At 49.4% G+C, this 25502-nt stretch overlaps 1 protein-coding gene across 23 annotated transcripts in view; it reads right to left on the bottom strand.

The window, feature by feature from the left end:
* The window catches only part of RAPGEF1 (Rap guanine nucleotide exchange factor 1), a 130995-nt gene that overhangs the window by 78657 nt on the left and 26836 nt on the right, over positions 1-25502 (bottom strand). The window contains exon 2 of one of the 23 annotated variants that reach the window (XM_073222539.1): positions 15812-16024. The exons of the other annotated variants lie outside the window; for them this stretch is intronic. The gene's annotated coding sequence lies outside the window, so the exon portion shown is untranslated. The remainder of the gene's footprint in view (positions 1-15811; positions 16025-25502) is intronic. 23 annotated transcript variants of the gene reach the window in all.

Below are 25502 nucleotides of genomic sequence, written 5' to 3'. Positions count from 1 at the left end.
CATGGCACAGACACCTACAGTATATCATGTGACCGGTCATTTGCCTTTGGCATCCCCAGGAAATAATGAAGCAGGTGCATTGGCCCGGGTGCACTGGCTAGAAGGAAAGCCTGCCTCTGATGTGTCCCAATGGCTACATCAGCGTTTGTTGCACATGGGGCAAAAGACAATGTGGGCTGTAGCCCATTGGTGGGACTTGCCACTGACCTTTGAAGAAGTCAGCCAAGCCCAGAAGGAGGGCCGTGCACATTGTGCAGATCAGCAAACCACCAAGAGGGTCCTAGAGCAACTCTTTGCAGCCTATGGCCGGCTGCTGGTGATTGAGAACAATCAAGGCACCCACTTTATTGGACATGTGTTGCAAGGATGGATACAGCAATTAGGAATGAAATGGACGTGGCCCTGGACATTTTGACACATGGACCAGTGATGACTGGCTCTTCTGGCACCTTGGGGAAAAGGCCTGGAAGCTGGCCTCCTCTATATTCCTGGAATAACAGCAAAGTGGCCCCCCAAAATCAGTTATTTGCTTCTACTGGAAGTCCTTGTGTCCTGGATGCTCCCCCTGGCTACAGCTGCTGCGTGACGGCTGGAATGGACAAGCTTTGGACTTAATCTGCATGGGACTTTGAACCTAGCTGAATCCTCTGGCTTGAGAATTATCATGCTTGTCTTGCTGTTGTCAAGAAAAAAATGCTTTGTGAGCAATCTAGCATGGTTGTTAGGAATGAGTAAACAAGTGTAGAAACATATTTTGTGCATAGTAAGAGATTGTGCTGTAAAGTACATTTTACTTAATCTGCATAGACTGAATCCTCTGGCTTGAGGATTATCGTTTTATTGCTGTTGCTATTTGTATGTCATTAGTTTGTTCAGAAGAGGGAATGAGTAAATTGTAAGGTGAGATTTCTGGAGGGGTGGACTGTGGGTAAAATTGTAATATTTCCATAATACCTCGCCTGGCTTTAGTACATCTGCATATCAGTAAGTGTTCGGAGGTGGAAAGAGGTATGTCTTTAGTGTATTTGCATCATTCCTCAGGGGTGGAGAGAAGTTCATCTCCATATTAATGGGTAATTACCTGGGCAAGGAGGGCTTCTCTGTACCTGAGAGGTGAGGGGGAGGGCCAGTTTTGTTTCTGCTGGAGCAGAAAAGGGAGACGGCCCAGAACTGCAGTTTGTGAACAATAAACAGATTTTAAACTTTATTTCTCCCTTTGATTTTGGTTTTTAGAGGTATTTTGCCCTGGGATTTCCTTTCCCCAGACTTATAGTACTCTTACAATTTGAGCACTTAGCTACATGTATGTCATACTTTATTTTTAAGAAGTTTAATAAAAATAAAAGTAGAGCAGAGATGCAAGAAGCTGGAATCTTGACATTGTCTGGGCTGCTAGATCTAGCTTTAGGTGAAGCTCAACTACCTTTCAACTTCCAGCAACATGAAAAAAAAAAAATAGAGGACAATCCAATAACTAAAATATCTTATAGGATTGAAAAGAAGCCACACAGCCTCCAGCAAGTGAACTTTTGCATGTGAGCAAAGCATGCAGATGGTCTCCCGGGGAGCCTGCAGGGGAGGGGGAGGCCCCTGTCAGAGAAGGCCCTGAATCAGTCCACACACAGTTTTCCCAAGACTTTTCCTATTATAAAACAACAAACAGAATCCCATGAGGAGGAAGAAAGGGGAACTTTCAGGATTGAAGGCTGCTTGCCTCCTGGAGCCCAAGCAAGTGCCTGAGTCAGCAGCTCCTGTTTTCACGCGCCCCATTAGAAGCCGGGCCCTGTGTAGGGGGTTCGCAGGCTATTCCTGATCCTCACACTAACGCAGTAAGGGAAGTATTCTCACTACCACTTGAGGGCAGAGGAAACCAGGCCGTAGAGCCCTTACCTCTCACACTCGGCACACACATCACCGACCAGGCAGCTGCAGCCCTAACACTCAAGGCTGGCCTGGCCCAGGGCGGTCTATCCCCAAGCAAGTGTTTCTTTCCCATTGCTGTTCGGAATTGGCCTAGAGTTCTCAATGCCACAGACTTAGACGTCCACAGATGTGAATTAGTCATTTCTCCCGAGTTATATTTCTAAAGACAAGGGTGGGGGTGGGGGACATAATAGTTTATTCTGAGCGAACATACCACTAGCCTGGGCAGGAGGTCAGCAGGGTCAAAGCCTGTCACTTCACTCAGGATCCTGGCTACAACAGGAAGCACAGCCCACCCTAACCTTTGTCCTTCCAGCAAAGTTGTTTAGAGTAGCCTCCTTCAGCAGAGGAACCTGCGTGTTAGGGCCGGTGCCAGTTCAGAACTCAAACAATCCTCCTCAAGAACTACAGGGCACTTTCTTTGGCATCATGTCACCGGCAAAAAACAGCCTGCGCTGGGGCGGGAGACCCGTCTGTCTGGGGCATATGGCGCTTGTGGGCTGTGGGGGCGGCGGGGGACCACGGCAGACCCCAGAACTCCCGATCTGTCAGGCCACCCTCTGGGCTTCCAGAGGAAAAACAGTGTTTTCATTTGTCCGTGAGCACTTAACTATTTATTTCCTGGGCAACAGGAAGAAGCTGGGAGTCACAGTCCCCAGCAGTTTAGAACACTGAGAAAGAGCTTGCTGGGCAGAGATGGAAGAAAGTTAAGGGACAAGGGTCCCCAGCAAAGTCCCTTCCCTTCACTGTCACTCCAGGGAAACTGGATGCACTGGATACGGCAGAGCAGGCACCCACACCCACTTGTTCATTCCTTTAAGATTTACATGCCCAGTATTTGCAAAGTGCTTGGGTCAGAAAGAGGTCCTTCCTCCACGGAGCTCCCAATCTCCTGGGAGAAAATCCTCAGGCAAGCCAGAGTGAGGTGTCCTCCACTGCAGACGGAGGGTGGGGGTGGGGGCTCTCCAGCTGCTACGGCGCAGGGTGGCCCCAGGGCCCACAAATGAAAACCCAGACTGCTCCTGAGGGCAGGAGAAGGGCTGAGCTAACAGCAACAGCTCTAGGCTGTGGACATTGCACAGGGCACCAAGGAAGCACACTGGAGTCAGAGTCAGCAGACAGGCACTGGCTTGGAAAAGGCTTCAGAAATCTCTGAGGACACAGAGGGATCTGAAAATGACCACTTCCTCAAAGTCACACTTGTGGCTTCCCAGGCACAGAGGGTAGGTGAGGGTGGGGGTGGAGAGGCAGCCTTTATTCCCACCCAACTGGAGGCTGTGCATTTTTCTCTGGAAAAAAAAACTGACCGGAGGGTCTTCTCAGCTGCTGTTTGGTGAGTTGCTCCTCTGTTCCTGTCTCTCAAATATGTTTGTGGCCAGGGGGCCTGTTCTGGCAAGAATGCCTATTATGCACGACAGTTCAGACACACATGGGGGAAAAAAATCAAACCCCGCTCTGCTCTACATGTTCAGAATCAAGCGCTGATCAATCTCCATCTCTCACAATAATGGCCAAGTTGGGCCTGGCCACCCTGCCTCGGGCCTGGTGCCCAGTGAGTGGTGGGGCTCCAGGCTTCCATGCAATGTGTGACCTTAAAAGGACCCCCCAGGTCTACTTACAGAGGAAGGGGAGGCCCTAGGAGCAGACTTAGCCTGGTCCGGGCCCCAGGCCTCCTGAACAAGGCCAGGCCAAGGCTCCTTCCTCTGTGATGGCTGCAAAGGCCCCGGCCAGCTTCCCAGTCAGTCCTCACGAGAGGACGTCACTGTAGTGAGTGACACTGCGTAGAGGGCCAGAATAAAAGGCCGTCCACTCCAGTGCTGCCCACCTCCTCTCTGCTGAATTACTCAGAGCCGCAGATGGTTTGACCACCCACAGGAGGCTCTGAGGGCTCTGGAGTCCTGCTGGTTTACTCGAAGCCAGAATTTCATTGGCTTAGAGCTGGAAATGCAATGCGACTCATTTCCAGCCAAGTGTATCCATACCCCAAGCACAAGCACTGTGCTGGCCACTCGGGAACAGCAGAGCACCGGCTGGGGCCACAGCCTGCGTGGAGAGTGCCCAGTACCACTCGGGCATTTCACAGGCCTGTCTCACTTCATCCTCAGTGAACCTCCAGGGTAGGGAGACAGGCTGAGGAGTGAGTGGCAGCCTGGCTTTGAACCCAGCCATGCAGTCTCCTACTGCAGTAAGGGAATAGGTGAAGAAGGACCCTACAGACGACTCAAAGCAGAACACAGGTTCAGGGGGAGGAGGGCTCATGCACTCTTTTGTCCCTGCAGGAATTTTCTTATTTCCTCTGGGGTCAGTGTTCCGCTTGCAGCAAGACAGTACTAGCAGGTGCCCGGCGCTGTGCACGGCTGTGTGCACGCACCCCCACCCTCATCTTCTGACTCATCTTAGCATAGGGCTCCTCTTCCTCTTTTTAAAGCTAAACCCTAGCAAACATGCTGTTTATTGGATGTGTTCACAGCTTTGATCACCAGGGAAGCAAGTCACCACACGAATGGAAGAAAAACGACTTTCCAGTACTGCTTGTATAGAAGTGAATCACACCATTCTGGAAAAGTCCAAAACCAAGATGGCTGGCTCCCAGCCGCAGTGCGTGAAAGGTGCCCTGGCTGCGCCGGCGCCTGGGCCGAGACACTCTCGGAGTGACATTGGAGGCACAGCCTCTCAGTCTGGGGCAGGGGCGAAGTTATACACTGGCTCTCTCAGCTTGGGAGGCGATCACAGATGGAACCGAGACACAATTTTTAAACAACGCAAAAAACAATGGGTACAGAAGAACATTTCAGTGATGGCTGGAGTTGCCAACACTGGCTAGAAGGCTTGGAAGGGGATTTTCTGAAGTCAAAAAGGCCTCTGGTTCTCATGGAATTTATACCTTTACAATCTGCAATTAGTAACAAAAGAGCCTCACAACATGTACTTTTAAAAAGAGTTTTTCCTGGATTTTGGACACAACCAAATAACATCCCTCTCTCTCCAAATTCTCTATCTTGGTCACAGCTCCCCAACCCCACACCCTTGTTCTCCCTCAGCAAGTATCCTCTAGGTCTCCTAGAACTGAAGGTCTTTCAAAGCGCCAAATCCTTCCACAGGAGGCGGCTTCCCGCAGGTTGTCTGAAGGCTTCCGCCTCAGCTCGCAGGCAGAGGGACAGGCACAGGCCCCAGGGAGGAGGAGGAAGCCGACTGGTCCTCTCCGCAGCTCTTGCCATTGACATTAAAAGCTGAATTCAGGGCCCCAACCACAAGCCATACAAGGGAGCACCAACTCCTCCCACCAGCCAGATGCTGGGCACTTGGTGCCACCGAGGGTCTGCGGCTGGACAGGAGTGCAGGCCCTCTCAAGCAGTTTATAAGCTCAAGGAAGTAAAGCCACACACCCAGAGCTCCAACACGCAGCAGAGAGAGTCGAGCGATGAAGAAATAAAGGGTTACTAGCACAGAGACCTAGGAAAATGGTGAAGGAAGCAGACACGGCAGGACCCAGCCGTGAAGAACGCAAAGGGTTGACTTCAGTGTGAAAAGGCATCTCTGGGCTCCAGAAAGAGGTGAGCCCCGGCAGAGGGGCCCCAGCTACGTGGGGGCAGCTCTGTGGTCTGCTCCTCCTGCAGACATCACGGCAAGTCACCGGCCATCAGCGCGTCCCCAAATCAACTTGGAGGATTAAGACATAAAACAGAAGAGAGAGCAGCAGAGGGCCCCAGGCAGGAAGGCCACACATACTGTTTCACGAACTTTTTTCAGTTACAACCAGTTTGAAACACTGAAGACCCTTCTCCCTGTGGAGCATGGGGTGGAACCCCCTCACCAGGACAAGGGGAGCCGCTCTAAGTCAGGGGTCCGGTAGGGGCAATCAAGACTTCAAATCTAGTTTTCACCCAAAGTCGCAGGGCACTGGACGAGCTGCCTGCCTGGGGTGGCGCTGAGATCGGGCACAGGTGCAGAGCCAACCACCGGGCCGCTCTCAGGAGGTGGAGGCTGTCAGTGGCTTTCAAATATTTTTGGGCCACAAACCACAGGCAGAAATGTATTCTATATTGCAATCAAGTTCACAAAATATATTTTAAAATCTAAAATATTTCAATTCTGTTTCACATTTTAACCCACTGAACTGATTTTATGACAAAAAAGTGTGAGCCCTTCCCCTAGGTAAGAGTGGAGAGGGAGGGGCTGTGCAGTGCGGGCAGCGGGCCGGGCAGCGTGCCCGCCCTCCACCCCAGCTGCAACCAGAGAACCAGGGTCTGCGCAAGGGCCCTGGGAACCCGGGCTTTAACTCGTCCTCCAGTGGACTGCAGCAAGCTCGTGTTTGAGAAGCAGTTTTAAAAAACACATATCCAGGGGAAATCGGGACAACTTGAGAAACTGCAATCTTGGTCCCAAGAAGGGGAGGGGCTGACTGCAAACCCAGCTGGGATACCAAGCACACACCACGCAACAGGCGTTGGGTCCTCCAGTGGGCAGGGATTCTCACCTCGGATCAGAGCTCATACCCTTCCATCCCGATCGGGAGACACGTTTATACATCTGCACCGGACTGGGCCTGCATTACTACAGTTGTGCGGCTTGGGATGTGAGGGTGACCCCCAATTCCAACCGACCAGCCACCCCAAGCAAGGCAACCCGGTCTCCTCAGTACAAGGGTCAGAGCATAAGGAAGTCAATGAATATTCCTGCAGACCTACTGCACGTGGCGTGCTTGAGATAACACATTCCACCCACACCAGGCAGCCGAAGTGATCAGCTGTTGCTCTTCCTTCTGCTTCATGCTGTGCTTGCTTCTATTTGGCTGTAATATTGGGTTAGCATCTACTTTGTGCTGGAAAACATGTGGTTTCACCCTCAAGTAACTGTCCTAAGGCAGTGAGTCTCGAGAGCGTAGAGCAGTGGTGGGTCAATGCCAGTGTCTGGTCTGAAAAAGCATCCAGAGACAACAACACACACTCACACGCGGCAGACAGCAAACCTGCAGCAAGTAGGAGATGCTACGGTGGGGCTGAGCGCCGGTGGCCCCAGTCAGGGGGAAGGGCTGCCGTGCTCTGCGGCCTGGGCTGGCCTGGCTCTCCATGCAGGCACAGGGGCTGCAGGTTGTCCTTACTCCACACTGACCCCAACTGGGAATTAACTGCGTCCTCTGTGGAAACACTATCTTTAAAGTCCTTGGAGCACATGCTAAGATGATGACCACATTTTACATTAAGGTAGAAAACCTGAAATTTTCTAGACAGGAAAACAAAACCAACAGGGAAGTAAAGGATGCCGTGGACTCGGCATCCCCATGCACAGTCCCCCTGGATCTGACAGCAAGCGGGATGCTCCCATCACCTGGTCCTTAGGAGGAAAGGGGAGGAGACAGGGTAAAATCCCGTGGTGTCCAAAGTTTTCTAAGAGCCACAAGTGACCCTGGAGAAAAACATGTCCCTTTATTTTCTTCCTGGAACCCTGAGCCATCATGTACTCACCATGACCTGAATCTCCTAAAAGATAGTTGTTTTGCAACTGGTGTCTGCCAGCCCTCAGAACTAAGGGCGCCTTAATAATACAAATATGCAGCTTCCAAAAACGCTGGTGCGTGTGCTTTAAACATGCATGAAAACCAGTGGATTGAACCTATAAATGTGTTGATAGTCTGCAGAAAGTTCAGAAAGTTCTTAAGGGCGCCTTTTAAAGCATTTTTGTTTCCAACTCTCTTTGCAAATTGAAGCATCACCACAGAGCAGGGATTGAAATATATTTAGTTTCTTTACAATAATATTTTTGTACTCTTTGTGGGGGAGGTTGAGAATAGTATTTTTAAATTTTTCATCAAAACAAAAATATTAGCACAGAACTATGTGCCCTGAAACGCAGTTAAGGTCGGCTGCTTCAAACAGGGCTCGCCACTTCATCTTCAACATTCATTTCTGAGGGCAACGAACCAAAACCAGCCACGGAAAGGCCAGCTCTGCATGCTACAAGGGGCAGCCTCTCCTACCCAATCTAGTGAGCACTGTATGGCTTTACAGTTCTGATCTCTCACCCAAGAAGTCAGCTACCTAACTGAGCTCACACTTCCGTGCTCCACAGCTGGCCCTGGGCCAACACCCCAAAGTGTCTGAGGTCCCCTGTGGGCCTCTCCCCCAGATACAAAGAAATCTAGAGCCCCACACTCGGCTTAGGAAAGAACTATGACTTTCCCCTTCTAGGCCTACAGCCAAACGTAACACATGGCACTGACATGAACTCTGCCACCTTGGGCGCGGGAGCTGGAGAGGTGTGAAGGGTGTCGCCACGGCCCAGGTTAGGACGGCCTCCACTAGGCCTCCATTGGGAGAGGACTCTTAGCCAAGTTCAATCTGAGCTAGCTGGCTGCCAGGGGAGGACTTGGCCACACCCCCTCACTCCTCTTCCGAGAAGAAGGAACTGTCCCAGGTGATCTGACACACAGCCTGGATGCAGCAGCAAGTCCGACCCGCCACCATAACTTCAGAGGAACAGGGAATAAAGACCTGAAACACCGTTCCGGGGTGATAACTGCCACAAAAGGGGGGCCAAAGCCCCCTCACCCAATCTGGGGAGGGTGGTGAATGGCTGACCCTTGGTCTGGATTTCCCCAGGGGCAGACTGAGCCAGGGGTTCAGGTGCAGGGAGCCTGCAGGGAGGGGCTGGCAGGGCAGCGGGTGGAGGCCAGGGAAGGGGAGGCAGCTGGGAGGTGAGCTTCGGCGCCGGCTCCCACAGCCAGCAGCCACTCTTGGCCCTGCAAGGAGAGTGGTTTGAACTGAAGCCTGAAAGATTCACTGCCTTCGGCCAGATTTTCATTTTCCTTCTGGTGGAGGAGGGAGTGCAGACCAAGAAGAAGAGTCCCCGGCAGAGGGAAGAGCATGGTTGCAAGGCCATGGGCCAGCGGGGTCCAGGTGAATCAGGAGGCCTGACCGTCCGCGTGGGGGACCGAGGGGGTGGCCAGAGCAAGGAGGGCCTGCTGAGCAGGGAGGGGCCCTCCAGGTCGGGGAGCCCAGCAGCCCCCCGAGGGGGCGGGGACACGGCCCTTACAGTGGCCGATGCAGTATGGGAGCAGCACCTGCTGCTTCACCGGCCAGAGAAGGGGTCAGGTCAGAATCTACTAAACATGGTCCCAAAGGGAGAGAAGCCAGCTGTCCTGAGGCCACCTTCCTTTCAACAAAGAGATTCAGCACCAACATGCTGGTGGTCTCAGTTACACAACATGAATCCTCCAACCCTGTCCTATAGCAAACTGCCACAAGGCCAACCCCACGGGTGCAGGTGCGATGCTGGCCTGACGCTGGCCAGGCAATATGAGCTGAGGGTCAGGCAAGTACTGCCCACAACCCGACCTACTCCATGCACATTCTCCGTGGAACAGCTCATGCTTTGCCGAGCCCTTACTATGCTCGTCCCGACAGGCAGACGTTACTTCAATGGCCATTTTACAGATGAAGAAACTAAGGCTCAGGAAAACTAACAAGGCCCAAAGTTACACAGCCACTGGGAGCCGGCCTGAACTGAGACTCTGCTCCTTTTGACTACAAGCTCTCTTAATCACGACCTTAAAGTGTCTCCCTTAACTGCAGTGCCCATGTCTTGGAGAGTGTGAAGGTGGCACTAGGGTGAGGGGCACCAACAGTACATGCCATGGGTGGGAAATGCCTACGACTCCTGCTGGACCTGAGCAGCTTCTGCTCCAAGCCTGGGTGCCCAGTAGGGATTCTTATAATCTCACCCGGAGGAGAGAGAGAAGGGCTGTGAGTACAAGAGCCTCAGAAGCCAAGGGAATATCCAGAGGGCCCCTCCCACCCTAACCTCGGTACCTACCATACTGTAGGGACATCACCTGTGCAGATGGTTGAGCGCCCCACCCCCCCATCCAGGCACTGCCCACTGACAGCTGGCCAGGCTGACCAAGCCAATCGAAACCATTCTTCTTCACCCTTCTCTACCTGTCATGCTACTGACTTCATCTATCCAACAAATATTTGTAAAGTGTCTACAGTGTGCTAGGCCCGGGGGTCCTTCCACTTTGTGACAGGCACACGCAGAAGCCCTGACGACAACGGATATACACACAGCTTGTTGACTGGATAAGCAGTACAACTGTATTTTCCAGCAACTTTCCTCTTTAACTATGTTCCTCCAAAACCTACTGCACTTCTGAAAAGGTGTTTGGCGTACAAGCAGATACAATGTGCCAGCATATAAAATATTACCGTACTGCTACTGATGAAAGACATCGATTATGTATGTCCAATTAAGCACAGAAAATCAACTGGAAACTTTCTAGAAGGAAATACAGAAGAGAGCAACACAGATAACATTTCTTTCCTCCTGAAACGATTTTGGTCACTCACAGCACTCGCAAGTCTTGAATGTTATTCGAGGCACAGAATAAACACGGAGGGATGTTTTCAGCCGTCCGCTTTGCCTCAGGAGGCACACACGGGAGATGCAGGACCAAAACCAAAGGAAGCTGAAATGCTCTAAGAGGAAAGGCGCAGCCAAACAGCCATACCATCAAAAACAGCACCGGAGCTAGCTTGCACCTAAGGTCCTGCTGCCGCAGCCGCCAGGAGTGCTGCCCCCTCTCCTCTCTGCCCAGGAGAGCGCCAAGGGCAGGAGGCAGGCTCCGTGCCGGCGCTCACTGCAGTCTTCATCTGTGCCGATCCCAGATTCACTCCAGGTCGGACTGAAATCCCCCTTGACCAAAATTACATCACGGGATTTGACCCCTTTGAGTAGAAGCAGAAATCCGAGTCCTCACCCGGAGCACAGCGTGCTCCTGTCTGCAGTAGTTAAAACACGCACCGAATGATGTGACACAGCTGCTTCTACTCAGAAGCTCAGTCAAAGCAAAGCAAACCCCAGAGCTAATGTGCGAAGTTACAAGCAGTTCTTCCCCTAACGGTAGCATTTATTTAGGCGACACTAAACACATAACAAGACAGCTTGAGAGAGAACAGAACAGAAGATTTACTGTGACTGAACCACAGTCATTTGGTTCTAAGTTTTTAGTTGCAGACAAAAAGGTAAAGCAGATGGGTTAATTCTGACCATCTAAAGAAAATGTATGAACTCAAGAGAAGAGTGCAAGTTCCTGTGTAACATTTTGGAGGAATTTCAAGGAGGCTGTAAAGTAACTGTGAACTGGGCCTTCATTCTCAGCTCTCGAAGATCTACCATGTTCTTCAATAACCACTTAATATGTGCTATTGAAAAAACCCACAGCTCAATAACTTTATATCAGTGGAGACATTTTTTAGGGTATCTCAACTATTAATACAGCCTGATGTGTTGTTTTCAGAAGCTCCGACTTAATACAGAAATAACCCATAGAGAACTTAATGGTATGTTTCTCCCCACCTACTCTTACCAGAAGTGACATGTCAGTCACATCAACACTGAGTTCTGAGGCCTAAACTCAGTGTGGTTAAAGTGCTGGTGACTAAGGCCTGCTGCAGTCTGTGCCCACGGGGACAGCCAGCAGACCTTCAGGTGCAAAAGGCAGCCCAATCAAACAGCACACCTGGAGGCCCGCTCCCAGGGCGGGGAAGGCAGGGGGAGGGGCAAGGAGGCTCGCTTCCTCCTTTGAAAATCTCTCTTCAAAGGGCCCAGCATTCAAACAGGCAGTCAAGATCACACAGGGGGACTGGAGGTGTGGTTTTACCATTTTCCCAGCTTTTTATGAGTAAAACTGGATAAGGTCTAGAAGGCCAATAGCTAGACAAAAATAGGCCATTAGGTGCAAGACAAATCAAAAGGTCAGGAATTCTTCAGCTTCAATTCAAGAGGTAGCAGAGGCAGAGGAGTGTGAAAAAAACCAAGGCCTCCAAGTGCTCGAAGAAGGGACCCCTTTAAAGCTCAAGTGAAGAAGTCGGGCCAAAGCGAGGAGCTCAGTGACACGAAGGGGGCGTGTGCGCAGCTGTGTGAAGGGGGTCACAAACGTCTATAGAGGCCCTGCCCTCCGTGCGTCGCCTGAATGCACTCCGGATGGGCCAACTGGGGTGGGGGGCCCATCTCTTCTGCTGGGGCCATGGGAACGCCATTAGCAGGGCACCTCTTATTAGCATCTGCAGGAACCACTTCTGGGTCTGCCTCCCGGGCCACGGTCAGACACCCCATCGGAAGGGACCACACAAGGCCACGGCGTCACGGTCAGGGTCTGACCTCTTCTGGGGGGGACAGTTTAGAAGGGAAACAGGCGGGAACAGCACCCCTGGGTGCAGTTCTGTGGGAAGCAGGCAGGGCCAGGGCCGGGGTCGACTGCTGGCAGTCAGGCGGCTCTACCACTAACCAGCTCTGGAAGCTTGGAAAGTTAACTTAACCTCCTCATTAGCAAAATGGAGACAAACAACAGCACCCACTACAAAGGATGGTAGTGAGGAGGAAATGAGAAAATACCAATTTACCTGAGAATCAAGCTTTTTTACACAAGCAACCATATCCGATAAGGGTCCTACATCCGCCAGCCTCTGCGCTGGAGCCACATAACAGACACCAAGTGACATTCGTAGCAGTCCACTTCGCCTCAGAGGGCATATGCACGAAATGCAAACGCAAGAGGCAAAAATGCTCTTCTTAAGAGGGAAGACTTTCTAGACCTCTCTGCTTTTAACACTTCAAAAGCAGGATGGGAGAGAAATACTATATACATGCACACTTATTTATATATATGATAGAACATATTTTTTCTGAACCACTTCAGTGAGCCTCACACATCACGAAGTGTCTGTCCCCTTAAGTACCTTGGCGAGAATTCCTTAAGAAATGGGATGTTCTTTTCCATCACTGCAATGCAGTGGTCAACTCCATTAAATCTAACATTGAGAGTTTTATCTAAGCTACGATTCATATTCCAGTTTTGGCAAGTGACCCAATAATTTAAGGACTACTTTCAAGAGGCAGAAAATCCTACTGCCAATTCCCAGGGTTAACCTCAGTTTTGATAATGTTAAATAGGATCCAATAAAAACTGCTGTAAACTCCTTAGGCATGTGTAACAAAAAACATGCACATTTATTATTTCACAGTCTCTGGGGGTCAGGGTCCCATTACCCCCGTTTAGATGGGTCCTTTGCAAGGCTGAACGAAATCAAGGTGTCAGCAGGGCTGTGGGCTCACCCTGAGCCCTGACCAGTGAAGGGTCTGTGTCCACACTCCCTCAGGCAGCCCGCAGAATTCATTTCCCTGCAGCTGTAAGATTGAGGGTCCTGGCTCCTTGCCCCCCAGAGCCTCTTCTCCAAAGCCAGCAAGGGAGCCACATCTGCGGGCAGGAGAGTCCCACACAGCAAACAATCAGGGGAGTGGCGCCTCTGCCACAGTCAATTAGTTGAAAGGGAGCCACACACTCAAGGATTAGACAAAGGTGTGAACACCTGGGGCACCTCAAATCTGTCTGCCATACGTTTACAGCTTCTGTGCAATAAGAAATCACATTTATAATTCGATGCAGATAAAACCAGAACCTCCCGAACACTGAGATTCACACCAATTACAACATGAACATGGTGTGGAGAGGGGCAGGACAGTGTTCTGGGTTCAGGACGCCTAACTGTGTCACAAAGAGGCCTGTTCTTACCACTTTTCTCTATTGAAGTCACCATGACACCGGTTTAGCTTTTAGGTAGTAGAAATGCATCGTCTGCATGCTAAGCCTCCCCGTTCTTTTCTCATCAGCCCTCAGCGGAAGCACAGAGTATAGTGATGGACTCCGTCAACCTCAGATGGACTCCATTACACGCACTTGAAGAAACAGGGAGACAGAAGCAGGAGGGGCAAGGAAAGGGAGGACAAATATTTTAGGCGAATCAGTCCGTTCAGCTCATGAGCACATGGCCCAGGTTACACTAAGTAGGAGGTGAAATGGCCGCGCCTCACCTCACAGGATTCTGGTGCTTAAAGACAGCCATTTCTCTTCTGACAACATAGTGCCTAAATACAAAACTAATTCCTAATTTGCACTAAAGGAGGGGTCAGCAAGCCTTTTCTTTGAAGTGTAAGGGAGTATTTTCGGCTTTGTGGGGCATATAGGCTTTTAAACTACTCAACTCTGCCATTTTAGAGGGAGAGTAGTAGAGATGATCATGGAAATGAATGGGCGTGGCAGTTATTTACAAAAACAGGGAGCTGTGGATTTTGGCCCATGGATGGTGGTTTGCCAACTGCTGCTCCAAATCAACAGCACTCTGTTCAGTGCTGACAGGATGACAGACTTTGTTGTTCCCTAACAGGTATTTTCAAGGGTAATTTTGAGTATATGCAATTGTTGACTTCTGTACTTTTACTCAAACCCAACCCCCTGCCTGTATAAAATACAACTCCAGTATATGACTGGGCACTGACACAAAGAGCTGTCAAATCGGCCCTGAAATCAATGTACAGGTGCCATCCAGAATATGCTCAGCTCCTTCTGCTTAAATAATTGTTTTTTTTCTAAAGACCTTACTTGACCTCCTAGACTAGGTAATTAGGTAACCAGGTCAGACACCATGCACAGAACTTGCCCCACTGCACTGCAGGTTCAGGCAGAGCGAAGGGCCTGGCTGTCTGTTCAGCTCATTGCTGTATCCCCAGTGCCCAGCGCAGTGCTAGACAGGCAGAGTCCTTATTAATATTTGTTGAATGAAGTGAAAGATTAGGTCCCATTACAAGCTTTCTCAGCTCCAGGTACTTTTCATTCACAGCACTTAGATGTAATTACAGTTGTATTATAATCGTTTAAACAATAAATGGGGTTCTAGTGAAAAGGAAGATAAACAGTAAGCTGAATGTTTCAACTGTTGAGGCTCAAAATTATACAAAAATAATAAAATTACCAGGAGTATCAGTTATGTTTGTTTAAAAAAAAAAGGAAAAGAAACAACAGGCCCAAAATGGAGTCACTTGCCTGCATGATAGTAAACCACAACTTCATTGAGGAATGTGACCTTTAGCTAGGCTGGAATTTCCTGCCCAGCACTAGTGAGGCAGTAGGCAGGACAGCCCCCACCCCGCAGAGGAAGGTGACCTTGCCTGAAACAATTCTTTCTTTTACTAATAACTTCCTTGCCCCACCCTATTTCTGCCTATAAAAGTCTTCTATTAAGTACAGCTCCTTAGAGCTCCCCTCTACTTGCTAGATGAGATACTACCCAATTCCTGAATTGTTGAGTAAGGCCACCTGGATCTTCATATTTACACAGTTCAATTGTTTTTCTAAACATGTTAATGAAATTGCTAGCTGATGGCCTCTCAACAATACTGGAAAACTTGCCAATGTAAGCCCAGAGGATGGATTTAATCAATACTCAGTAATTTTTTTAGTGGCCAATTAAGTAATTTGCAGAGGGAATTCTATTCATCCCTCCCCACAAGTCTGTTCTCAGCTGAGTACCTCTCCTTCAGGTTTCATTTTTTAAAGTGCCTCAAGAGTTAAGGTGGTCCTTGGCTTTTTCCTGATTGGAAGCAGCAAAGCAGACAGACACATGGAAAGATACCGGCCCATCTCTACAACCAGCCTCCTGTGGTCCTTTTTGGTACTCAGAGCTTCCCAGCTCCTGGGCTGGTGCCGAGAATGACAAGTTTAAATGCCAGTGGCAAATACTTGGTGCCTATAAGGAAATCCTGTCTTTTCTTCCCCCATGCCATCCATCCCAGGATTCTCCACCCTCGTGCGGCAAATAAATTTAGTTTCCTTGACATCAGCTTGTCAGTCCTGTTACCCCATCGTCATGGGCCCTGCTGACTACCTGCAGAAGGGCTAGTTGCCCACAGGAACACACGTGACACGGTCGTTTTGTGATAAATTATGTGAATCACTCATGGATGGAGGCTTCCTGGGACCTCCTAACGGAAAATGAGATCTTGTTAGAAGCCCAATTGCCCATGAAAAGAAATTAAAATGAGCCCGATCTCTTACTCCTTTTGAAGGTCAGGACGTGCACAGTGACCCCGGGGGGTGGCTACCCAGACGAGGTGCGCAGGAGACGTCACGCCAGGTGGCAGGAGGACCTCTCAGGATGGTGGTGGAGCCCTGGCCCTCCAGGTCACTCAAAGTCCCCAGATCCCACAAGTTTGGAACTTCAGGGTGAACACAGTTGATAGAGTACTCTGAGTTTGTGAACGCCTGCAACTAACAATTTGAATCCTGTGGTTAATAAAAATAAAAGAACCACAGTTCACTATTTATATATAAACCAAATAAACTAAGGGTTTCCTCCTGTACTGCTGATCCCGGTGGTTGGTGACCACCTGTTAATGCAACCAGACACGCGGCCATGCTTGACCTGCTTTACACCCTGTTATCCCCCAGGTTCCATCCATTACCAAACCCTGTCCATTCCACCTTCCAAATATGCAGTCTGAGTCTGTCCCACCGTTACTACCCTTACCCAAGCGGCCGTCACCTCCTGCGGTGAGCCCCTGCCGCCCTCTCCAGTGCGCCCTCCCACCGACGTCAGGATCTTCTTTTCAAAGCACAGATCTCATCTCTGATCGGGGCTCTTTCACAAATGCACAAGCACCACTTAGGACACCGAATGGCTCTTCAGCTTGTCAGTGCTCTGAAACTCAAGGCTATAAGGAGATGGGACCGTGCCGTCTCCCACTGATGCCCCTCTCACCACCCCCAGATATTTGCACGCTCTTTCTCAGCTAGACAGCACCCCCCACAGGCCCTCCTCACTTTACCCAGTGCGTTCTCACTTCACCCTTAGAATCTCAGCTCTGATGCTGCAATATTTATCAGTCTAATTAGGTATCTAGCTGGGAGCTATTTTAGTTTTTACCTTTCTCAGTTAAGAGGGGTTACAGGAAGAAATGAAGCCCAAGACCCTAAGGTATCTACTGGATGTAATGAATATACTTCTCTCCTATGCATCTAGAATGACTCTGCTATGTACCATCCCGGGAAGACCTGAGAAAATAGTTCTGTGTTCTGTGGCTCAGATGAAGTCTGAAAAGATTTGTGCCTAACAGAGTCTGACACATGGCTTAACTTCAATTCCTTTCATTGCATTAGGACCCTGAGATTTAAAACTCAAGCCAATGACAGTCTCAGTCTGGCACCTCACCCCACCTCCTCACCTGCATGCGACACTTCAGACCATTCAAAGGACGCTCCATACCATCCATACCAGCCACACAGCAGGTGGCACAGCAGGTACCCCCACGCAGGAACGACAGTGGGGCCCCGAACACTCTGCACACTGTGGAGCCACAGGGATGTGGGCACCAATTCCACACAGGCCAGTTGTATAACCTTGAGCAGGCTGAGCCCCTGAATTTGTTTCCTACCTGAAAAGGGGGATGATACCATTTCAGCCAAGGCTCTTTTTGTAGCAAGGAATAGAAACCCAATGAAACATGTTCACGTAAGAAGTAAGGTAAACAGACTGCCAGGAGAGCTACCCATCCCGTTGTCAGGACGCTAAGGACTATGCGGGTGGCCTGGGAGCGAGCGCCCTTCCACCTCTCCGGGCCCTGCTGCCCCCTGCGCCCAGCCCCATCTCCCCCTGGGGCTCACTCTCAGGGAGCTCATCCACTCTCGTGGCTTTAGCACAGTCTTTATGCCAAGATCCCAAATTCATACCTCTCGTTCAGATCTTTCTCCTTTCCAACCTTACATATCTAAGTGCCCACTCGGTATTTCCATTTGGACATCTAAAGGCACTTCTGACTGGACTCTGGATCTTTCCCCACAGCCTTCCTCATCTCAGTTTATAGCAACTCCATCCTTATTGCTGGATGCTCAGGCCAAAAACCTCGGAGCCATCTTGGACTCGTGTTTGTCTCCTACAACCCTCATCTAAGCAGTCAGGAAATCCTGTTGGCTCTAATCTTCAAAATACGTTCATATCCCACCCCCTTGCACCATCTGCCCAGGTCCCAGCAGGGCTCCCCACCTCTGCTCTGTACCTCCAACCCCCCATAGACACAGCAGAGCGATCCTAATAAACCTAGATCATTTCACTGCTCTGCTCAAAACCACAACTGCCCCCTTTCCTCATGACAGAGGTCAAAGTCCTTACAATGGTCCTCAAGGCTTGAGGGGACCTTGCTCTCTCTGATCCTGTCATGCCAGCCCTCTCACTACTCCCTGAACACATCTACTGATCTCCCTGCCTAGAATGCTTATCCCTCAGATATCTGCTTGGCCAACCCCCTCACTGCCTGCAAGACTGGAAGCAGATCCCACCTTCCCAAAGAGCCCACCCGGCTGCCCTATGTAACTCAGCAATCTAACCCCTACCACCCGAAACTCCTGATGCCCCCATTATGCTTCCCCACTCTCAGCACCTGCTCATGTTCTTCATAACTCACCAACACACTGTGGTTACCATCTGCAGCCTACTTCCCATGACTAGAAATGCAAGTTCCATAAGCACAGAGATCTGTCAGTGAGTTGACTAAACAATGCCTGGCACACAGCAGGTGCTCAATATTTGTTAAATAAATGCATGAACATGCTGCTTCTGAGTTCTACTCCCTTGTAATTTGGGAGCACATCACGCTGCCTACCTCGAATAAGATACTAGTTCAAATGCCCACAAGTGATTAGACTGCCTCTCTGACTCCTGGTTCAAATTCCTGAGCCAGAACCGATTGGCCCAGCCTGTTTTTCCAAGGCAGGCCACACGACATAGGTCAATGGCCAGCTGGCCATAGATGAGCCATTAAGTACAGAAGGTCCTTGGGGCAAAACTGAAAAAAGAGCAAAGCCATCTGGACTTACTTAGTGTAAAAGCAAAAGCTCTCCACAAATTGCAAGCGCATCGCTGTGTTAGAGCAGAGCGCCGTATCGGTATCGGGGGAAGCCCAGAGGGCTGGGAGCAAGTCAGATGGCACTCAGTGCTGCCCTCAGGGCTGACCCGAGTGAGCTGCTGTGGGGACCAGGTGGTGGCCTTCCATGTCCGGCTGCATCACACTCTCAAGGAACTCAGCCATCCCAGCCACAGACCGGCTGGCCTGAAGAACTGGGACAGACTCTTAATACTGAAAAGGGATTGATTACCTCCACGGGTGAGCAGGCTTCTTGGGAGTTCCTCACGGTTTCCCCTTCACTGCCGAGGATTTTATAATGACCTAAACACAGGATGATTTAGGTGAGCTGAGTGATTCTGGCTCAGGGCCTCTGAGGAAGCTGCTCAGGTCAGGTCTCCACGGGGCTGTGTCGCCTGAGGCTGGACAGAGCTGGAGGAGCTGCTTCCAAGCTCCCCGCCTGTTAGCGGAAGGCCCGCGTTCCTCACCTCATGGGCCCCTCCTCATGCCATGGCGGCTGGTCTCCCCCAGAGCAGAGGATCCAAGAGAGGCAGGGAGGCAGCCCCCGCCCCACCCCCAGCCAGAAGCAACATGCCTTCTGTCACTTCTGCCTCATTCTGCTACTGGCCACACAACCAACCCTGCTACAAACTGGGAGGACTGTACCCAGGCTTGTGAATCCCAGCAGGCAGAGGGCACTGGGCTGTCTTGGAGGCTGCCTACCACGGGTTGTTCACATAGACCAAGGCTGTTTTTTAACAGCCCAGAGCTGAGAATGGTTTTTACATTTTAAAGGGTTTTTAAAAAGAAAATGAAAATATGACAAGGACCATCTGTGCCCTGAAAAGCCAAAAGTTACTGTATGGCTCCCTGCAGAATGGCTGGGGATCCCCTGATGTAGGCTGTTCATTACAGATGATTTAAGGGGTTTCCAGGGGTTTTCTGTTTCCCCTGGTGTTCTGATTTCAGAAACTAACCTCCAGGTAAAAAGCTCCAGTGAAGTAGGTGCTCAGCAAACTGGAGCTCTGAATACTATGTGAACCGCTACGGAATGAACAGCTCATCACAATGTGAGCAGGAAGAACACAACCAAGAGCGCCTCGCCCGCGTGCCGGTGCTGGTGAACCCAGAGAATGAGGGGCCGAGTGAGAAGTGCACAAGGACAGACCTTCAAAGTATAAGGGAATATGAAAGCATGGCAAAGCGTGAACATGATTCACAATATAGGACGAAATGTGAACTCCACAGAACGATCACGATCACAGTGAAGGGCACCAAGTGCTAACTCCGTGCTAAGCGGTCATGCTCCCCAGTCCACAGCGTCGGTGTTCTTAGTTGCCTTCCTCTCACGACGCTTCCTCAAATTGAGGCTGACCCAAATTAATTTCCCCAAGGTTACATGATAGATAAATAGCAAGACTATTTACTCTCACAGCGAAGTATGTAAGAACAAAGACCAACCCTGCCTCCCGAATCTCATGCCTGAGCATCAGCTCGCTGAAAGCTTAGCAGAAACACAGAAGCCCTTGCTTGGCAACCCAGGGACTTCAAGAAAGGCAAAGCTCCCAGACTCCGTCTGAGCAAGGTTACAGAAACTCGACATGCTCGATTTCACCTAGTTACTCACTTATCTGCTCCTGCTACCCAAAGGGAGCTGTAGAAAAGTATTTTCACAGTGGCCCTTCCTTCCCAAGCAAACATCACCTTCCCTGAGATTGTGGGATCAGCACCCAGACCCAGCTCTCTCCAGCTGCCTTCCTAAGGAGCTAAGTGGAGGGCAGCTGCTCCAGCCCAGGAGTCCATGAAGTTCTGGCGCTGAAAACACACAAGGGTGGGGAGAACACGGCAGCTCTTGCAGAAAACTGAAGGGCTGCCGACACACACAGAGGTCAGGACCCAGGACACGCAGGCGGCCCCTGCACGCAGGGCTGAGTTCTGGCCAAGGGTTTCTGCGTGGACCCAAGTGGCCCTCCCTCCCCGAGTGGTCTCTGAGATGGTTCGCCTCGTCCACTCTGCTCAGAGCCATGAACCAAGGGAAGCGAGCTGCCCAAGGCTGCACGACCGGCGACAGAGCCGAAGTCCCCTAATGCTGCTCATCTCTGCTTTTTGGACTCTGCTCTTGGAAAGCTTCACGTCCAGCTGGCTGAGGAGGCAGATGTTGATTACAGCACATTCTGGAGGGTGGAAGACCCTAAGCGGAGAGGCTAGCCTGGACTAGGGGCAGGGTGTCCCCAGGTCGGGGACAAGAGAGAGGCAGGGATACAGGCAGACACAGAAAGTCAGAAAACCTGCAGGCCAAGGGGGTTTGAAGAGAGCCTTTCAGACAGATGACTTGGACAGGCTGCAGCCAGGAACAGGAGAGTCAGCTAAGTATAAGCGGAAAGACTGTCAAAGGGCACTGAGGGTCTAGCTGAGAATGGAGACATTAACTTGGGTCAGTAAAGGACCTAATTACACACACCACTGTGACCACAATGTGATTCTAATAAATACAGTTGTCCAATCCCCACATGGTGAGCATGCAAACCACGACAAGATAATCACCTTCCTGGGTCCATTCCAATGAAAACAATCACCTACAAAATATTATTCCCTTGCTTATAAGAAAGGAGAGGTGACACTAGTTCTGTTCCTATAAACCAACACTGTCAGGAAGGAGAACAGAGAAGAAAGGGACTTGAACATCAGAAAGACCAAAGTTCGGGTCCCAACCCTGCCACTTACCAGCTGTGTGACCTTGAGCAAGCTACCAGACCCTCCCCGAACCCATTCCCATCTGTGAAATGAAGATAATACAATCTGCCACACAAAGATCTAATGAGGATCGAATGCAACACGCTCAGGCCACAGACAGCTGTGGCAGACTGTTTCTGGAAATGGCCAAAGTATTCCCCTCCTTGTATCCACACCTCTTTGCAAGGTGACTTTAGTCACCTCCCACAAGAGGTGGAGTCTCCCTTCTTGAATCTGGGCTGGCCTGAGGCTGGTGCTCACCAATAAAATGAGGTGGAGGTGACACAGTGCCAGTCCTGACCTGGGCCTCAGGACGCTTTGCATGCCTTGCTCTCTAGGAATCCCGCCAGTTGCCAGGTGAGTGACCCCAGGTTAGCTGCTGGAGGCAGAGAGCTGAACCCACCCTCCCAACAGCTGACACAGACACATGAGGGACCCCAGCCAACACCAGGAGCCAGGCCTAAACTGCCAGCTGCAGAAGCACAGACTAATAACGAGTTGTTGGTAACTAAACACTGGGGGGACATGTAGCACTGCCTGACCGCTAGCATAGTCCTCAATAAAAGTAATAAAAGTGGCTGTCAGAATGCCTGCTTTTCTCTTGTCCAGTCATCAAGCTTTCCTCCTCTACTGGATCATACCCACCAACATTCAATCATGCCATCATTTCTTCTCTTTAAAAAGCTTTCCCTTTAAACAACGACCACATCGCCTTTGCTCCCCCTTGCTGCCAAATTCCTTAAAGAACTGTCCTCAGCCATGTGGCTAATTCCTCCCTGCCCTTTCTCTAGTAAATCTTTTCACCCCAACAATGCACTGAAACTTCTGGTCAAGGTCCCCAGTGATAGCCACGGTCCTAAATCCAGCGATCAAGTCTCGTGTGACTTGACTTGTATCAACAAGCTCTGCTGCCACAGCTCCCGCCCCCACCGCGCTCTCTGCACGTGGAAGTCTCGTGTGACTTGACTCGTATTAACAAGCTCTGTCGCCACAGCTCCTGCCCCCACCGCGCTCTCTGCACGTGGCTCCTAGGACACCACAGTCTCTTGTGTCCTCTCCTACCCACCTGGTGGGTCCGTCGCAGCCCTTCCACCTCCTAATGCTGGAAATGCCTGGGGCTCAGTCCTTGGCCCATCTCCCCTCTAACTCACTTCCTGGGTAATCTCGTCCTGTCTCGGCTTTCACACCATCTTCATGTCAGACCAAAGCCTAGTGTGCTCTAAACCCTAGGGTCCTTACACCCACCTGCCTGGTGGCCATCTCCCATTAGATCTCTCACAGACATCAGACTCAGCCTGTCCCAAACACAGCTCCTGTCGCACCATCACCACCTGCTCCAGTGGCGTGCTTCCATTTACAGCAGACAGAATGCACAGGCCCGGGCACCAGAGCCATTCCTGACTCCTTTTTCTCTTACACCCCATACTCGACCCTGCAGCAAATCCTACCAGCTCTCCCTTCAAACTCCTCACAGTCACCTACAAGGTCCTACATGATTTGCTCCTCACTGACCTCAATTCTGATCCCTCCCCTGAGTCTACTGTGCACCAGTCACAGTGGCCTCATAGTCTCCCTCAAGCACAGATAAAGGGATGAATCCCCTCAAGCTGCCCAGAAACAGTCATCTGGGTATTTCAGCATGAAGTTACTTCTAAAATCAAGTGCCCTATAAGCTATCACTCAAGTGTAAGTGGATATATGTGGTTGCTGGCTGTTACTATTATCTTACAAAGTGGCGACATCCCCTACAGAGCTGGAAAAGAAATAACCAAACACGGAAATGCATTTTACACATGTTCCCAGGGTAGAACATATCTGAAGCCAATGGCTAGGGACAGACATTGTTCTAAACCTGGAAATATCTGGTGACAAAGTGAAGTTTCCTTCCCTTTTCTTACCCACCCAAAACTCCACCCCATACTTCTCATGAGAAAAATCCCTGCACATTTACGGTTTCCATTTCCTGCATCTGATCTCCCACATAACACCAAGCTGATTCACAAAACACCCCTAACGTACACAGCTTTTAGTGCCTTGCCGGCATACAGGAGACCATCAGCATTACTGTAACATTATGCCCCATTATTATTATAATTATTATTACATACATTACTGTATCACATTATATGTTGTATATATAGTAGGTACAATATATAATGTATTGTAGATGCTATGTATTGAACATATATTTTAAAATTTTTTTATATTGAGGCATACAATAAAACGTACAAATCTTAGTATACAGCTAGATATTTTGACGGACATGTGTATACACTCATGAGCATATATTCTATAACATGCAAATATACAAATATATAGTAATATATATAACATAATATTGTTTTATATTGTTATTACATGCCTTATTATCTCATTGTTACATCACCATTATAAAACAGGAGACACTAAGCCACAAGCTAGCTGCGGGACTTGAGACAAATTACTTCTTTAAGCCTCAATTTCTTCATTAGTTAAAATTAGGGAATCATTTCAGAAGATTTTTACCATTCCTTTTTAGCTCAAGACACCAGTGATTCCTTAAAGCATGGTAAATAACCTTTGCTTTAAAACCTTTTTCTCCTGCCCTGGTGCCTATTTATAAATGGTCACATCCAAACATGGCTTAGAACCTCATCAATGAACAGGCTTAGACATTGTCTTCGTCCCTGTGCGTTTACTCTAAGACCCTGCTGCTTGCACTTGTTGATTAAAACCACCCTCGCAGCAAGCTGTTTAATAGCAGCACACCTATTTTAATAGCAAGTGAGTCGTGCCCAGCTGCATACAGGGGAAAATGGGAACAAGTCAGCCCTCAACAGAAGCAGTGAGCAGGAACAGTTGGGTCATTAGTCACACTGCCTAACAGCAATCATTATGCTAACAATGTTAATAACACTTCTGGGCTCACTCTGTCCCTTTTATATGAGGAAATTAAAGTATTTAATAATTGTTGCTCCCTGGGAGGCAGAAGACACAAAGTTGTGATGGTAAATGGGTATCCTTAAATAGAGTTTCATGCCTCTGTTCTGGGAAAGTTAGCACTGGATGAGACTGAGCCAAATTCAATGCAAAGGACTATAAGACAACATAATTTTTTGGAGAAAACAGATTCTTAGCACTGGTAAAGGTTTCTGAACTTCCCAGTCGCTTCTCTGAGCCCCGTACCATTAGGCAACTCATCACTATGGCATTAGTACATTAAGTTTGACATGAGAAACAATTTCAAAATGATAATATTCAGCACTGATGTACTTGTGGCTAACTGATAAATTGATACATCACTCATGAAAATGTTAACAATACATCCCTGAGTCTTAAAACCTTTCCTATGTTCCTGGGCTTGGGAACTTTATGCTGGGAGCTTAGTCTAAGGAAATTATCTAACAGAATCACAAATATGTATGAATGAAGCTACTTACTGTTGCTTTACTTGTAATAACAAAAAGGGAAGTCACAGTCATAGTAGCTATGAAGACCACACAGAAGCATGAAATCAAAGAAAAACCAAATAATTTGTATATGATTACAACTATATGAAAAAGACTCATGTATGGGCAGCAGCTCTGAAAAGAATAGTACTGTTTTAGGCCCTTCCGACACCCAACATGCATTTTCTTTGCATTTTGTCCATTTTTCCCAATCTTGTCTTTAACAATGTACCATCTTTTCAACTAAAATAAAAGGTAATCTCTCTGTATTTAACCTAAAAACAGTAATGAGCACTTAATGGACACTTGCTATGTGCCAGGCACTGTCCTGAGCCCTTTATAAATATAAAGCCCTTGATCCTCATACCCTGCCCCATGAGGTGGGTTCTACTTACAGATGAGGTAACTGAGGCCCAGAAGTAATTCCCCCGAGGTGAGCAACTAGAAAGTGGGGGAGCAAGGAATGAACTGTGGCATCCAGGCTCCAGAGTCCATGCGCGACCACATTCCAATGCTACAGTACTTGGAGTGGGAACACGGACTGTCCTGGTTAGTATAATATTCTAGTTAACTAAAATAGCTCAATTATGTCTGGTCCCGAAGTAACCATTTTCAAGGAAATTCAGTACCATCAAATCCCTCCTGTGACCATGGTGCTCCACAGAACTGATGTCCTCCAGATACTGAACA

This window comes from Manis javanica, chromosome 2 (genome assembly GCF_040802235.1).
Source record: "Manis javanica isolate MJ-LG chromosome 2, MJ_LKY, whole genome shotgun sequence".
NCBI lineage: Eukaryota > Metazoa > Chordata > Mammalia > Pholidota > Manidae > Manis > Manis javanica.
This window is presented reverse-complemented; position numbering and strand designations above follow the sequence as displayed.